The sequence below is a fragment of the Tachypleus tridentatus genome, chromosome 11 (assembly GCF_004210375.1).
Source record: "Tachypleus tridentatus isolate NWPU-2018 chromosome 11, ASM421037v1, whole genome shotgun sequence".
Taxonomy (NCBI): domain Eukaryota; kingdom Metazoa; phylum Arthropoda; class Merostomata; order Xiphosura; family Limulidae; genus Tachypleus; species Tachypleus tridentatus.
In genome coordinates, this window is record NC_134835.1 from 89,274,759 (window position 1) to 89,290,634 (window position 15,876).

General features: G+C 34.7%; 1 protein-coding gene across 4 annotated transcripts in view; it reads left to right on the top strand.

Annotated features, from left to right (window-relative positions):
- LOC143232724 (putative nuclear hormone receptor HR3) overlaps nt 1-15,876 on the top strand; it is a 55,082-nt gene that overhangs the window by 23,831 nt on the left and 15,375 nt on the right. Inside the window, exon 1 of one of the 4 annotated variants that reach the window (XM_076468474.1) lies at nt 5,496-5,514. The exons of 2 other annotated variants lie outside the window; for them this stretch is intronic. The gene's annotated coding sequence lies outside the window, so the exon portion shown is untranslated. Of the gene's footprint in view, nt 1-5,495; nt 5,515-13,373; nt 13,571-15,876 lie in introns of those variants that run through there. One more of the 4 variants, XM_076468473.1, reaches the window with a different exon arrangement.

Below are 15,876 nucleotides of genomic sequence, written 5' to 3' on the forward strand. Positions count from 1 at the left end.
ATACGCAGTTTCATTGTTTTGACCAACAGAGGCGTGTAGATTTCAAACATTCACAGACACACACACGTGTGTGTTTGTAGTTTTTACCTCGGCGGTTTTCTTTGCTTATTCTCTCTATTCATACCCATCTTTAATACAAAAACAAAAAATAAAAAAAGCACTTAACGCAACGCGTATAAAGGCTATCGTAAATAAACAATGACATATGCAAACAAAGGCCTAAGAAATCGGGAATGGACAAATTATTTAACTGTTGTATCCGACATTTCAATGTATAGCGTTATTGCTATCATTCAGAGTCATTCAAAAGTATCTATAAAATATCTCGCTAAAGGATACTAAAGTTATTCCATGGGTCACACTTTCATGATATTGAAGGCATGTCATTTGTCATATTTATGTCATAAACATAGGCCTAAAATTGCATGTCTGGAAAGTTCTACGTTCGTTTTCGTGTTTTTAATTTTACTTCAATATTGATTATGGATTATTTAGTATATGTTTGTATAATTTGACGAATAAAGCGCAACAGTAGTTTATAAATATACAGTACTCGGTGCCAGGGATATTACGTGTATTTCCCTCAAACACAAAATAATGTTTTTTTCTTTATTATCAAGTTTAGACTTAAAGTGGTCCACAAAGGTTTTAGCTATCACTTGGAACATTGTTGTTCCTTTGAAATTTTGTAAACGTCTTTCATATTGAGGGTGTTAATTGGACATGGACTACAATAAAATAATCCTTCATTGGCAACACTTGGAACCAATCTGATTCTGTCTGTGTCTCAAACACAATTACCATTCAATGGCACTCCTATATCTCAACATACAGTATACAACGTATACAAGACCAATAGGCCAAGGTTACTATGTTAACTTGAAAATTTGAGTTTTATCCCCTATAGTTGGCTCGACTTAAGATGGCGGTCGCATGATATCTGCCTATGAAAGCAATTATTTAGGCCAATAAGGCCTAATGTAAACAAGGTCTGAGTAACACATACAGCAGCCTAGATACAGTGTAGTGCAAGATGATCTAACTAAGCATATGCCTGTATCCCTAAACATTAATTTCCTTATATTGTAACATCATAATTCAAAGGAAATACAGTACTGTGCAAAAGTGGTCCATTACAAAATGTAAATTTCAACATTATAGCAATTCTTCGCTGATCTCTGACAAATGAATGAGTCAGAGTGAGAATACTTATTCTTTACAATTCCCATATATTTATTATTTATGTTTTTAAAACTTTGTTTTGTTTTACCTTAATTTCCTTTTATGAATTTTACTAAATTTACTTTAATTTTAACTTTTCTACCACATGTTTGTCGCAGATAGCATAGCTGCTTTGTGCCATAAAACACTAAATCAATCAACCAACCCATATATTTATACCGAGGGAGTTTCAAAACAGTTCTGCTTAAATGAACATATTGATCGAATTTAGTATCTGAAATAACTGTCGTGATATTCCATTCCGTGTTGTTTGTTAATTATATAGAAGAAGCTAGCCAGCAAGGAACTAGCATACGGTACCGCTTTATTCTAAAATAAATTACTCTAATAGCCCTTTTACAAATAATCCTTGATGAAAACTATTTGACGCTATATATTAAATTTTGATACGCCACGGCCCAAAAAAGAATTCTCAAAAGAAAACATCTTTATATGATACTGGTTGGACTTTCCTAGAAATTGCTGAAGACTTGAAATGATACCCAAACATCGTCAAGTATACCTTAGAACGTGAGACTGAGACAGGTAAATTTGAAAGTAAGAAAAGAAGAGACGTAACACCTAAACTCAATGATACTGATGTTAACTATATTCATTTATGCATTCTTTGGAACAGAAGGAAGACTGCCACTTATCTCAAGCATGAGATAAACGACCAAACGATAGAAAAGTGTCCAGATCTACAGTATTAAGAAGACTCAATGAGAATGGAGTATTTGGTAGTGTGTCAGTTAAAAACCTTTACTTTTATTTCCAAATATTGTTAAAAGACTAGAATTTGTTAAAAAGTACAAAAACTGGATTGGTTAAAAAAGGGTGTTATGAACGGATAATGAAATATTAAAATATTTGGTTCAAAGCGTAGACTATATGTCCAGCGTAAAAAAGGATAAAGATAATTTCCGCAATACATAGCACCTATCATGAAGCATGGAAGAGGTAGTGTGATGGTTTGTGGGTGTTTTTCTATTGAAGCGATAAGAGACATTTGCAAAATATATGGAATAACAGACCAACACAAGTACCATCAGATACTGATCCGTCATGTTATACCCAGTGGTTTGCTTATTATTGGTAAAGGTTTCTATTACCAAGGAGAAACTGATTCCGAACACTCATCCAACCAATACAGAAATTAATTAGCTAAGAAAGAAGCTGCTGAAGTCATTCAACTGATGCAATGGCCCCTACAGAGCCCCGTTCTCAACCCAATTGAGCAGATCTGGGATTTGATAGATCAAAAACTTGACAAATTAAAAATTACTTCGAAAGAAACTTATGGGAGTGTATTAAAGACATTTGGAGAAAAATCTCAAAAGACACCTTGAATAAATATGCTGCAACAATACCTGAAGGACTGTCTGCTGTCATTGAAGCAAAGAAGGAACACGCAAAATGTTAACTGTTTGCTGAACTTAAACACTTCCACTAAGATTCTGTTGTACGAAATATTAATGTTAATAAAATTTTATTGTTTCATCTGTGATTTGCCTTCCATTGTTTTCTTTGAAAGTAGCCTGAAATCTAATTTTTGAAATTGTCCTAGCACTTTTATACAGTATTACAGTCTGTATGATTAAACAAGCCTTAAGTAAAGAATTGTAATTGTAGTGAAAGCTGTTCACAAACATCTTTTTTACTCGCAACCTGTTGCAAAGCTAAACTTTTATCACTTCGTTCCAGTCCCTACTTGGGTTTTCACGGATCAGGAAGCTGTGTTGGTTAAAACAGTTGAACGGAAAAAGAACTATTACATATTAGATCACTAGCTTATAACTTCTCAAAGTTGGGATACAGTTAATTACCTCACACCATTACAACCAACTCTTGAGAACTGGGGATTGGCTACGTCAATAAAACCACATTTGTATTGAATTATTTTTTTAAAATCACCAGAGCAAGAACATTTTTGCTTGTGTGTATATAGTATAAAATTTTGCTCCAACTTGGATTACAAATGAAGTTAGATGGTTTACGTTAGCGCTGTTGTGAACAGTAAATGCTTCAACTTTCTCTCCGGGAAGATTATAAGTAACATATTTTACTTGGAAAAATTGTATAAAAAACATACCTGAATTTACAAATGCTAAAGTAATAATTTGGAGGGAGCTTAAATAGCCCGATATCAAAACTTTTGATGGTTTTATTTTTATATATAATATTAAGATTTTATAACATTAATTTCATCTCCAAACTATTAAAATACGTGTGGAAGAATGTAATTTTGCTATTCAGTAGAGCAATTTTGCTCTCGCCAGGATGCAAACTTCTGAGAAAAAAAAAAGCATGTCGGCGTTAAGAAGTGGTGAAACATTGTTATATCACGTTCACTCTTTGTCCAACTGTTTTACTGGCACCATTGTAACGTTAGTCAATTAGTTGCAGAACAAGAGGCTCAAATGACGTAAGTCATTTCTCGCTAATTACAGTTTATCAGTTATACAATAATACCATTCATACGCAGTTATGTTGAATATACGATAGCAGGGTGGAGTACTACAGAGCAAATTAAAGTATAACTTTACTAAGCACTTGAGCTGTAGGACTGAACGTGAGTTAACTGCTCAGACTGTGAATCCGAGGGTTCATGGTTCGCGACTGGTTACCATAACATACTCCTCAAGTTAATAGCAGCTTGTTGATTTTTACGTTAAATAGCAGTGTATTGATATTCATATCCTTTCTACCTTCTTAAGTTTTATATTAGGTTATAATAATAGGTAGGAAGATGGACTAATGTTATGTCGAAACATGTATTATGTTGTGCCATCAGTAAAACCTTTTTATGCTTGCAAACCTTTGTTTGCTTATCTATTCTTATATTAACATAACGTGTTTTTTTTTACTGTATTAATATCAAATTATAGTCAGCACTTTCAAGGTATGTATCTATTAATGTAAACAAATTTCGATAAACGATTCTGTTACTTTGCTGTTAAATGAAGATCTGAGACGCATACTTGTTATATTTTAGAATTTAAGCCTCTATTTCACTTTTTATTTGTATTTTGTGTTGTTTGGTTTCTTTGAAGTTTATCACAAAGCTACAGAATGGGCTGTCTGAGCTCTGCCCACCATAGATATTTAAACCTGATTTCTAGCGTCATAAGTCCTGTAGGAAGCGTGCGTGTGTGTGCTTATGTAAAAAGAAATTCACTCTGAACAGTGGTGGAGAGATTATTTCAAAAGGCTTGCTTTTATCGACGGAATGAGGAACAGGTGAAATGAAACATAATTCACTCATGCAACGATCTTTAAGAAAACGTATATTTAACATCAAGTCTTTCTTTACTGAATGAGCATTATGGGGAATCGTGTCAGCTGAAATAGTTATCATTCGGCCAAAATTTAACATAATTTGGATGAGCTGAAGGATTCTAAGTTTTACGTAAGAAAGTTTGTCTTACATATTCAGTTTCTCATTGAAATATTTGAACAGCATGAGTGAAAACTTCACTACTCAAAACTCAGTAAATAAATATTTAGAGATCCTAATTTATTTTTATTCAATTTCGGGAAAAAAATGAACATTTAACCTTCCTTTATGGAACAAGAGTCCTTACTTTATTTTATCTTAAACTCAGAAACTAAACTTAAAAGTCGAACTTATTTTAACTTATGTTTTAACTTAGAAAACCAAAGGTTCGAGGCCTGGCATGGCCTAGCGCGTTAAGGCGTGCGCTTCGTAATTTGGGGTTCGCGGGTTCGCGCCCGAATCGCGCCAAACATGCTCGCCCTCCCAGCCGTGGGGGCGTTATAATGTGACGGTCAATCCCACTTTTCGTTGGTAAAAGAGTAGCCCAAGAGTTGGCGGTGGGTGGTGATGACTAGCTGCCTTCCCTCTAGTCTTACACTGTTAAATTAGGGACGGCTAGCACAGATAGCCCTCCAGTAGCTTTGTGCGAAATTCCAAAAAACAAACAAACAAACAAACCAAAGGTTCGAAAGTAATTTCCCCTCCTCCCACTATTCTAACACCAAGAAACAAAAGTTTTGTTTTTTTTTATTTCGCGCAAAGCTACAAGAGAGCTATCTGCACTAGCCGTCCCTAATTTAGCAGTGTAAGACTAGAGGGAAGACAGCTATTCATCACCATACATTGCCAACTCTTGGGCCACCTTTTAGCAACGAATAGTGGGATTGACGGACGCATTATAACGCCTCACGGCTGAAAGGGCTAGGATGTTTGGTGTGATGGGAATTCGAACCTGCGACCTTCAGATTACGAGTCGATTGCCTTAACCACTTGGTGTTGCCGGGCCGGAAACAAAGGTATAATTGTTTTTGTTTTTTTTTAAAAGTATAAGCGTCTTTTATTTTCTGCTCCTTTGAGTTTCAGAAAACACCGATTCAAGTGAACATCTATTTTTACTTAAGTTTAATTATGAATCACGATAGTAGTTCATAATAAGGATTGCCTAGGAATTTCATAAAAAAATTAATAGAACATACCGGTAAAAAAGAAGAATTTATCTTGAAATTACAAAGACCAAGGCTACTAAAATATTGATAACAGTAAAAAACTGAGTTTCCGATTCTTAGACAAAATTCATCTTCTTGTTCTTCATATTTATATTTTCTTGTTTAACAAGCCTACAGACAAAATGGTTATGAATATTTTATTCAATCATGGTTAAATCTACTAAAAACTCCTCGGCAGATCATAGGACTATTTTTACATTGGTTCTTATGCAAGAAGGAGGAATTTTATCACATTTTTATTGCTACTGGACAAGTATTTTTTTCGAAGTCATTCAAGTACCGAATCCTACAGCAAAAACGCCTAGATACTGTGCTCTAAAATTAACGCACAGCTTCTAAACAAACTCCTACAAAGGGTGTAAGGCTACTTGTAAGTTGATTCTTGAAATTACAGATTTCCATCCTTTAAAAATTTTCTGGGTTCTTTTTCGCAATTACCACAAGCTCTTCGAAGCCATTCAAACATCACAGAAATGTATAATCCATTTAAGCACCGTTATATCATTCGGAAATATTCGTTTTATTATAGTGAACAATGTGTATAACAGTGTCTATAGCCTTACCTGTCTATAGTTTTGTAAACCCGCTACATAAAATCTGAACAGTAGTAATGAATTCAGTGTTGAGTATATCATACGTTAGTTTTATAATTAATTCAAGTGTCTTCGTTTTTCGTGTTTACGTCATTAAAAAAATCGGTATTTTACTACTGCACGTTAATTAGAGAATAATTTATGGAATTTGTATCACATTAATTAGAAACTGCCATTTTCAGGATTAATCATTTCTCTCTAGCCCAGCATGGCCAGGTGATTATGGTGCTATAGGGTCGCGGGTTCGAATCTCTATGACACCAGACATACTCTCCTTTTCAGCACTGAAAGCGCTATAAAGTGCTATCAGTCCCACTATTCGTTGGTAATAGAAAAGACCAAGAGTTGATGGTGGGTGGTAATGACTAGCTGTCTTCCCTGATGAATTAGGGACGGCTACCGCAGATAGCCCTTGTATATCTTTGTGCGAAATTCAAGAAACAGACGAACAAATATGATTCCTCGAGTTTGTTGTTTTTTAGTATTTCTTGAGTTGCTGTTGTACTTTGTCTCCACTTGGTTTTCTGCGACTATTTGATGATGTTGTTGTTTTTGGAATTTCGCACAAAGCTACTCGAGGGCTATCTGTGCTAGCCGTCCCTAATTTAGCAGTGTAAGACTAGAGGGAAGGCAGCTAGTCATCACCACCCACCGCCAACTCTTGGGCTACTCTTTTACCAACGAATAGTGGGATTGACCGTCACATTATAACGCCCCCACGGCTGGGAGGGCGAGCATGTTTGGACGACTCGGGCGCGAACCCGCGACCCTCAGATTACGAAGCGCACGCCTTAACGCGCTAGGCCAACGCGACTATTTGAATGAGTTTTCTAACAGTAGACGATTACACTTGTAAACTTGTAAGTAGTGGTTTGTTTTTTTATTTTAGCGTTTCGCGTGTTGAACACGTATTTGCACGAAACCTCAGGCACAAAGCTCAAAAAATAATGATCGGGTGGGGAACAAAAGTCAATGCAACGGTAAACTGTTGAAAAACATGTGACATTCAACTGAATGTGTATGCACGTATATTACTTAAAATTTATCTTTCATAAATGCAAATAAAAAAGGCAAGAAATAAGATAATCAAATTGTTATTTTAAAAAGGGGAGTAGGGGTCGTCATAAATGTACAAAAACGTATTGAACCAAAATGCACATATTATATTTTTTAAGCATACAACTAGATTACGTAGATAGTGTAGATAGTATTTCCAGCCTAATTTAGTTTACATGTTTCAGAATCCCTAGTTGTTGTAGGCTTGAAAATATAATATTTGCATAATGTCTGTATACGTTTTGAAGATTCGCATTCCCCGTTTTTATATTAACATTTTTAGTTAACTTGCATACTATTATATTTGTTTAAAGTTATTTACAAAATTAACTTTATGATAACAAAATAGGATGAATTTATGCGCAATATCTTTGACAGAAGTTGAACTAAAGAATTATTTATGAGTTATTATATACAGGAACTTAGGTCCTAGTGGGTGTAAGTAAGATACTAGTTCAGTATGATATAATGACATGCATCAGTCTATTACAGCATAGTTCCCTTAGGTGCATTTTTATAAGAATTTACAGTAAAACCCGAGGGTTGAATGCGTTATATTAAAACGATTTGGAATATGCAAATCACCAAGTCGCGTGACATCCGCAGCTGATATAAAGTCGCAGCGTAACAGCATGTATCGGAACTTTCGACATTATTTAGAGTTATGTAGATAATAGTGTAATTCCTTATTAAATCCGACGCTTTTGGAAAAGTTGTGTAATAGTCTTCTCCGGCGCAAAATATTCATGCACTCAGATAATAAAGAAGCGTTCACATCGGGGATTTACAGTTTCCAAGGTGGATATCTCTTGAACTTAATGGCAATGAATAACAAAAGAGCACAGGTCAACAAGGGGTACCAGGACTTATCCACAAAGAAACCTGCAATAAGTTATATCGCAGTCATGGCAAGGACATTTTATAACAGGAGATAATCTATCAACACAATGGTCGATTGCAAAAACCATACATGTGCCCCATGCAACAATAGAGAAGGGTATTTTTCTGTTACATGCTGGTCAAAGTCGCCAAACGCAACTTCTGCGAATTAATGGAAACTACAATGCAGGGCTGTTGTCATGAATGCGGTCATTAGAAAGAGCATAACCAGATATGATGATATGGATTTTAACGACGTGACAAGGCTCCATAATAATTCTAATAGATCATATTAAACACTCTGTAGTTTAATTTTAGAACTTAATAATTTAAAATAGCTTTCATTTGATATTCTTTGTTATTGTAGGTATGATAAATAGTAAAAATGAACACATCATGGTTTGGACAGATTTTTTTTATCAATCGTCATACAGAATCGGAAGGGGTAATCCTTTTTAGTTGCTCTTTTCTAAAATGCCTGTTACTTCGGTCGGTACTGAACTTAGGAGGTTGAATGAAACGATTTTAATGTACTTGTGAAATAATTTATTTTATACATTTGTCTGTCCGAAACTTTCCTCGCAAATTGCTTCATCAAATGCTACAAGTTTCATAATCGTTATAAAGGTCCGGATTGCATATTGGCATTTCAATTCAAAATCACATTTTAATGCAATGAGTTTTGTACAGGATGTAACAATGTTGTTATCATCACGTGACGGCTGGCTCCCACTGCGGTTATTCCAGTACCGCATTTTCACTGTTTTATTATCCGAATACGTATTTCAATCCATATTGTCACTATTTACTCTATCCGAACACAAATATTTCAGCATCAAATGTTCACTATGTACGATATCCGATTGCATTATTTGAATACCGTAATTTCACGTTGTCATGAATAATTCTGTTATTTTAATACCTCGTTGTCACTAATTGCAATCACAAAAGCCACATTTGTTTCAATTTCCAAGCAACATATTAAAAAACGAGGCTCTACGCTTTAGAATTAACATGCTCATAAGGAATGACTGACACATTGAAAATCATATTTGTCACATCTCAAGACATAATAACTTTAAAGTGATTGTAAACTAAATTTGGAAGCTTTCTTTAATAGCAAATTCATATTACTATCATATGCTTGTGAAAAACATCGCATAATTTAGTCGACTATATTTTTAATAACAAGCTTACCATAGTACTCCCAGTGCAGTTCAATTTGAAATTTTACGTTAAATTAATCTTGATCTGATTTGAATAATTCATAGTATAAGGAAACAGTTTGATAAATACATATTTTGTTTTATATATATAATGTAATGATATTAAAAATACTTGTATGAGATATATTAACGTAAAGTAGTTAGGAATTTACGTGTATTTTACGTAGAGTATCGAGACTTAAAACGTTATCCCGCCAGTGCATATTAAAACCAAAAAAAGGCAGAATTGTGCAATGAATACATTACAAACATAACCATGTATCACGTGGAAGAATACACAATATCTTTTATCTGAAACATTTAAAACTGTAAAGACTTTTTTTTCTCGGAAAAACATCTCAATACTACTTACTTTGATCTTAAACAACACTACACTTTGTATAAATCATCGACATAAAGTATTAAATATAAAACACTCGTACGAAAATAAAGACAAAACCGAATAGTTAAGAATGGTGCAAGTTAAATCATTTTGTATAGAGCTTCCAGTTTAAAGTTGTATATTATATAGGCAATAAGAACAAAGAAATGTATCAAAATAAATTATGTATATAATCTGATCAAAATCACTTTCCCTATGGGGCTGCCTTTGGCTGTTCGCATACCAAATTAGCTGTGGCTTTTTATATTAGTAAGCAGTTAAGCTTTGCTGGATTTAGAAAGGTTTGTTAAGGTTGAAACATAACTTGTATGGTAAAATTTAAGGCACAGCTGTATTTCTTCAGAAGCGTTTTATCCCAAGGAATTTGTTGAAACAGATGAGATAATTTAACATGTACGGTTAGTATCAAATGGTGGTTGTATTTCGTTTGCTCAGAAAATCAGTGCTGGATGAGCTAATATACAGGTTTAATGACTTAATTCATGTTTCACCTAATCTTTCATAAATGTTAAGCTTTATCCATATTTAAAATTTCCACATTTGGATGAAAGAACTAATGATTTTGTGGTTTATCCATATATAAAAATTCAATGCTTGAATAAAAGAGCTAACAAAGAGGTGTGTATACAATATTAAATATATTTAATTATTGTATGTCTTTTCATTACGGTTATGATGACATAAAACCTTACTCGAACATTATTTTATTTGACGTTTATTTACATATCCACATTCCAACTGTATACAGTTACTCACCGGATATAACAATAAGTTTAAAAACACAATAGTTGTGAACATTCGTTATAAGGTATGTTCTAACAGTAAACGTCTTCACAACGCAGCATATTCGACATCGAAAAAGCGTAGTTTGTGGTATCTGTTGACAACACAAAACTTGGTATATGTACGCCACACGATACAAATTAGACGTTTGACAACCATGGAAATAAACCGCACAGGCGGTCTCTTCTACATACTACTGCATATAATGTGTGTGTGCATTTTACTTGTCTTTGCGTATTCAAGGCTAACCGTGTAGAGGCGTGGTTGCCATCTGGTAAATAGTATCGAAGTTTCCTGTAGCATCCTTATAGTTTAACTAGAGTCCGTTTATCAGTCACTAAAAGCTGTTACAATCAAACCTACAAACCCGGAAGTGAAGTCACATGGGATCGAAACACTAGGGGTGGTTTATGTACTCGAGTTTAGAGCACTCATCAGATATTCCATCAAATAGCAGGTGGATAATTTGTAGTTTACCCACCACACGTTGCACATACTAATACCCTGGTTAGTTGATTAGCTTTGTATTACTGTAACTACCTAGAAAGATGTTAAACAGAGTTATTGTAGTTGAACAATAATAATTTCAAGTATATTGCACCCCTGCGAATTTTAATAATAGTTATCTTCGTTAGAGGAAGCGACTTTAAAATCATCGTTCTCGTTTTACATATTTTATCCTCAGTTCTCGGACGTAATCATAATTGCGGAAGTGCTGAACAAGGCTTTTGAGTTTGTTGTCTATAAATAACGTGCTAGTAGCGTGTCTTTTCCGTATTGGGTTTTTTAGATGTTACGTCACACTGTTCAGCCAGTTTTTTGACCCCGCGTGCTATGTACTTCTACACTAGGACTTCGTGACGTTGTTGCAACCATTACAAAATATATTAACTTTGAAAAACACGCATATACGCATCGGCTTCTCATTGTTTGCGCGTATTATACGCGTTAACCATATAGATGTATACACTGAAAGCCTCCTGATGACCTAAACCCATTAAAAACACAAATGTAAGTGTTTTCATTAAACGTTGATGTTTATTTCTCACAACACAGTTCTGAATTTCGATTAAACATGCCATGGAACTTGATACAAACATTTCACAAAATATACGTGCTGCTCGTGTTGTAACATATCTGCTGGGGTAGTCAATACACTGTGGAGTTGGTTCTTAGCATTTGGCAATTTATTTGTAGCTATTATCAAACTTTGCAAGCAGCCCCTAGGTGGCTCCTCTTTAACCGAATTCTTAGTCTAGGAATTTTAGTTATCTGTTGAGATAATAGGACTATGCGTGGCTTAGCGCTGTGGTTGAACTGTGAATCCTGTGATTCAAGGTTTGCGACCCGTTGCCGTAAAAACGTGAGTGCACTATAAAAGTGATGGCCAAATTCTAGTCATCTTTCATACAACAGTTGGCGGTGGGTGCTGTTGAATAGCTACCTTTCTCCATGTCTGTTCTATCGGTTGAGAATTAGGATCTGATAAGTGTATATGAACCCTTTTTGTGTAGCTTTGCGCGAAAATTTGATACAAAAAGTCGTTACTTCCAGGTTGATTTAATATTATACGTTAAAAAAAAAAAACACGCCAGAAAACCAAGATAATTTACCGACATAATTCTAAATACACATTCGGATTGTTGTTCTGCCCTTGTTTTAAGCGCCGTGTTTTTAACGCAAAATTCTAAAACGGACCGAACCTTTTTTGTACTACGATAGAGTTATAGTTTGTTTTGAATTTTTCACGAGCTGTCCCTAATTTAACAGTGAAAGACTAGAAGGAAAGCAGCTACTCATTACCACCCACAACTCTTTGGCTACTCTTTTATCGACGAATATTGTGATTGACCGTAATTTTATAACGCTCCTACGGCTGAAAGGGTGAACATGTTCAGTGTGACGGTGATTCAAACCCTAGACTCTCGGATTAAGATTCGAGCGCCCTAAACACCTGGCCACGCCGGGCCTGCAAAGTTGTAGCGATCAGATATCAGTCGTTGTCATGGTCTATATGGTCGTTTAAGCCTAATAATTATTAACTTTTTTTAATAGATGTTTCTCGTATATCAGTGTGTTTACGACTGTAACTTTAAATGCTGTGAAACATAGCACAGGCAACAAACAACTATAAACCTCTTTTCAATCAAACGTGGAAGTTATTAAATAATTCTGATGATGAGTTGGTGATTAATCTAGAGCGTGGTTCTCAGGAAGTGATCCTGAGTCGAGTCATCTCTTCGTCCCCCTTGTTAAAGAAAGATGCACCTCTACTCGTAATACAGTATATCTGAAATGGTTTTGAACCTCGATGCTTAGCATACGAATAACTTTCGTTCTTATTGAGACGTTTAAATATTTGCTTGTTCCCTCCTCCTTCCCCTTTAAAATTTATTTAGTTAACGGAGCAAACACATTATGCTGTGATCATTTGACCTGAAAAATGACCTTGACCTAATTTTTATTGTATTCAGACGAAGGCGCTGTGAAAAAGTTCACATGGTTTTATCATTTGCATCTTTCCTCTCCTTTTGATCAAGATATCTTCAGAGCCAATTGCCATCCATATAGCATATACATTTGTACTTCAAGGTAATATTGGTAGAAGCAAAAACGCTATTTGCAAATTTGGTCCACTAGGAGCGCTGGAAGTAAATTTATATTAACGGAGCAAAAACGAGATTACTTATTCTTTGATAGATTGTTTAGGCAGGTATTCATGATGAAATTTCGTCGAATGGACGGTAACTGCCTGTTGTGGAGACACAAGTGTAGAGGACACTTGCCGTCCATTCGACGAAGTTTCATTCATAACGAGATTACTATTTTTTCATTTTAATCATTGTAGGTACTTGCTGCTCTCTATCACACAAAAGAAGAAAAAAGACCGCGTATATTGCAAAACATTTTAGATATGAGATAACCAGGTATGTCTCTTTTACGATAAATTAATTCTGCTTGTACAATTCAATCGGTATAAAATGCGTACTTATGTATTATTTTCTGAAAAATTAATGTGGCTACTTTTATTATTGTTGGAAATTAAACATTAATTTACAAACGTTTTACGTTTTTAAAATAAATGTTTTACTGCGCCCGCTTGTCGTCGATTGCTACTTGCAATAGACGCTCCAAAACATCGGATTACGGTATGGTAAAAAACTAGAAAGGGTTGAAGTTGTTTGCATTTAAGCAAAAAGCTACGCAATGAGCTATATGTGCTGTGTCCACTACGGGTATCGAAACCCAATTTCTAGCGTTGTAAGTTCGCAGACATGCCGCTGTGCCACTGCGGAAGGGGGGCAAATTAAAAGGGTCTAGTAATAGATTGTTTCCGATCAATGAAAATGATTCAAGATAAAAAATAAAAAAGGCGTTATATTGAAGTATTAAATATATACTTATACAATTTACAAATGTATTAAATTCGTAGTCGTGTAAGTAATACTTGGCCTACAATAAATGCATCAACATATAAATTAATTAGCAAGTGCTAACCGTAGCGCCATCACTTTATTTGAAACAAACGTAACAGTGATGGTACCTAACTTCCAGCTAATATTAATGAAACTATTATTCAGTAATAAAAATACTAAAAAAACAACAACAAAATTAAGAATAGACTTAATTGATCAAATTACTGGTGGAGCAAGTGTTCTGTGGACCCACCTATTTCTGTGCCCTTGTTCTAACTAGCCACAGTTACTCTTCCTTATGGCTGAACATCGAATGTAATATTCTTGATTCCACACGTATATTATACAGAAAAGTCGTATAAGTTTGACTAATTTAATTTCTTTTTTTTTCAATTTGTAGTGTTTTGGGATAATTTTCTTTTGTACCCAGTTTTATGAATTCGGTAAGCATTTAGAACAGTAACACGAACCTGTCATGATATGGTATTATTCAGCAAAGCGTATTGTAACCCTAATGTTAATAAATGTCGAAACTTACACTGTAAATCTGGTAAGTAAAAGTTATTGTTTCCTGACTTTTTTTCCAAACATCATGACTGTTTCAGAATATGTCTGATAAAGAATTATGACTGTGCATATAACGTTCCAACTTTATTATAAATATTTGAATGAATAAATTAATATAAGTTTACGATGTAATAATTGAAATTTCTTTTTGAGTTCATATCTTTATATTAAAATGAGAAACGAGGATCTTATAAATTACATCAGTTAGAAAATGTTACGTTAAAAACACAGCAAAAAACTACTGCAACGTGACGTTCCATGTGGTACCACACTTTAAAAACTGAAAGTACATTTTGTGCTTGTATGTAGGCAAGCAGGGTGTGCCCCACTGGATAGCGTGCGACACTGTGAATCAGAGGGTTTACGCTCGCTTCACGTTCTATTTGCAAAGAAAGTTGCTTCACATTTCGTGCCGTAAGTGCTCCATAAGAGTGACGGTCATATACCACTTCTCGATGAGACAGAAATAGCCAAGAGTGGATGGTGGGTGCTGTTGACTAGCTGCATTCCCTTTAGACTGTCATTTTCAAATACGATACCTTTCGATAGCCTTGTGTAAAAATTCTACATTAAACAGATACTTATATTACTTATCCTCTTTCAACATACAGGGTGGCCCGTAAGTCCCTACCCATCCACATATCTTATGTATCCAGTGTATCTGTGTACTGTCCCTCATTCTCGCTGTATAATATTATGCGTACTTGTCACAATACGTTCTTCAAGTGTAAATGGACTTACATCGGCCACATTTATCTGAAAAAAGAAACAAATTTATAATAATGCGTAATTGAATATAACATAATAACATATGGATGGGTAGTAACTTACGGGCCATCCTGTAGATGGAAAAATAAATGCATGCATGAATTTTGTTGTTCGGGGTGATATTTCGGGGTAATAAGCATGTGATACTTGTTTATTTCGATAATTGTATGTTTACATTTCACTATCAGTTTCAAAACAGCTGGAATTGGTAGATTTCTTTGACTTTATTTTAGTGCCCATCTCACATCGTTGTGGTCGGATATCCTTACTGCGTCATAAATAGTAACAACACGGAATAGATAACATTGTGTGTGTGAGTGTAGAATGGTTGCCAACCTTAACAAATTATTTTTACTAACATACTGTTGAATAGGGCCTTTTTTCTACTGACTTCATACCTTTTCACTGACATCGTAAAACAAAACATTTTTTGCTACACAGTTTCGCGAGTCGTGTTGAAAATGTGTAAACAGTTTTAAAGG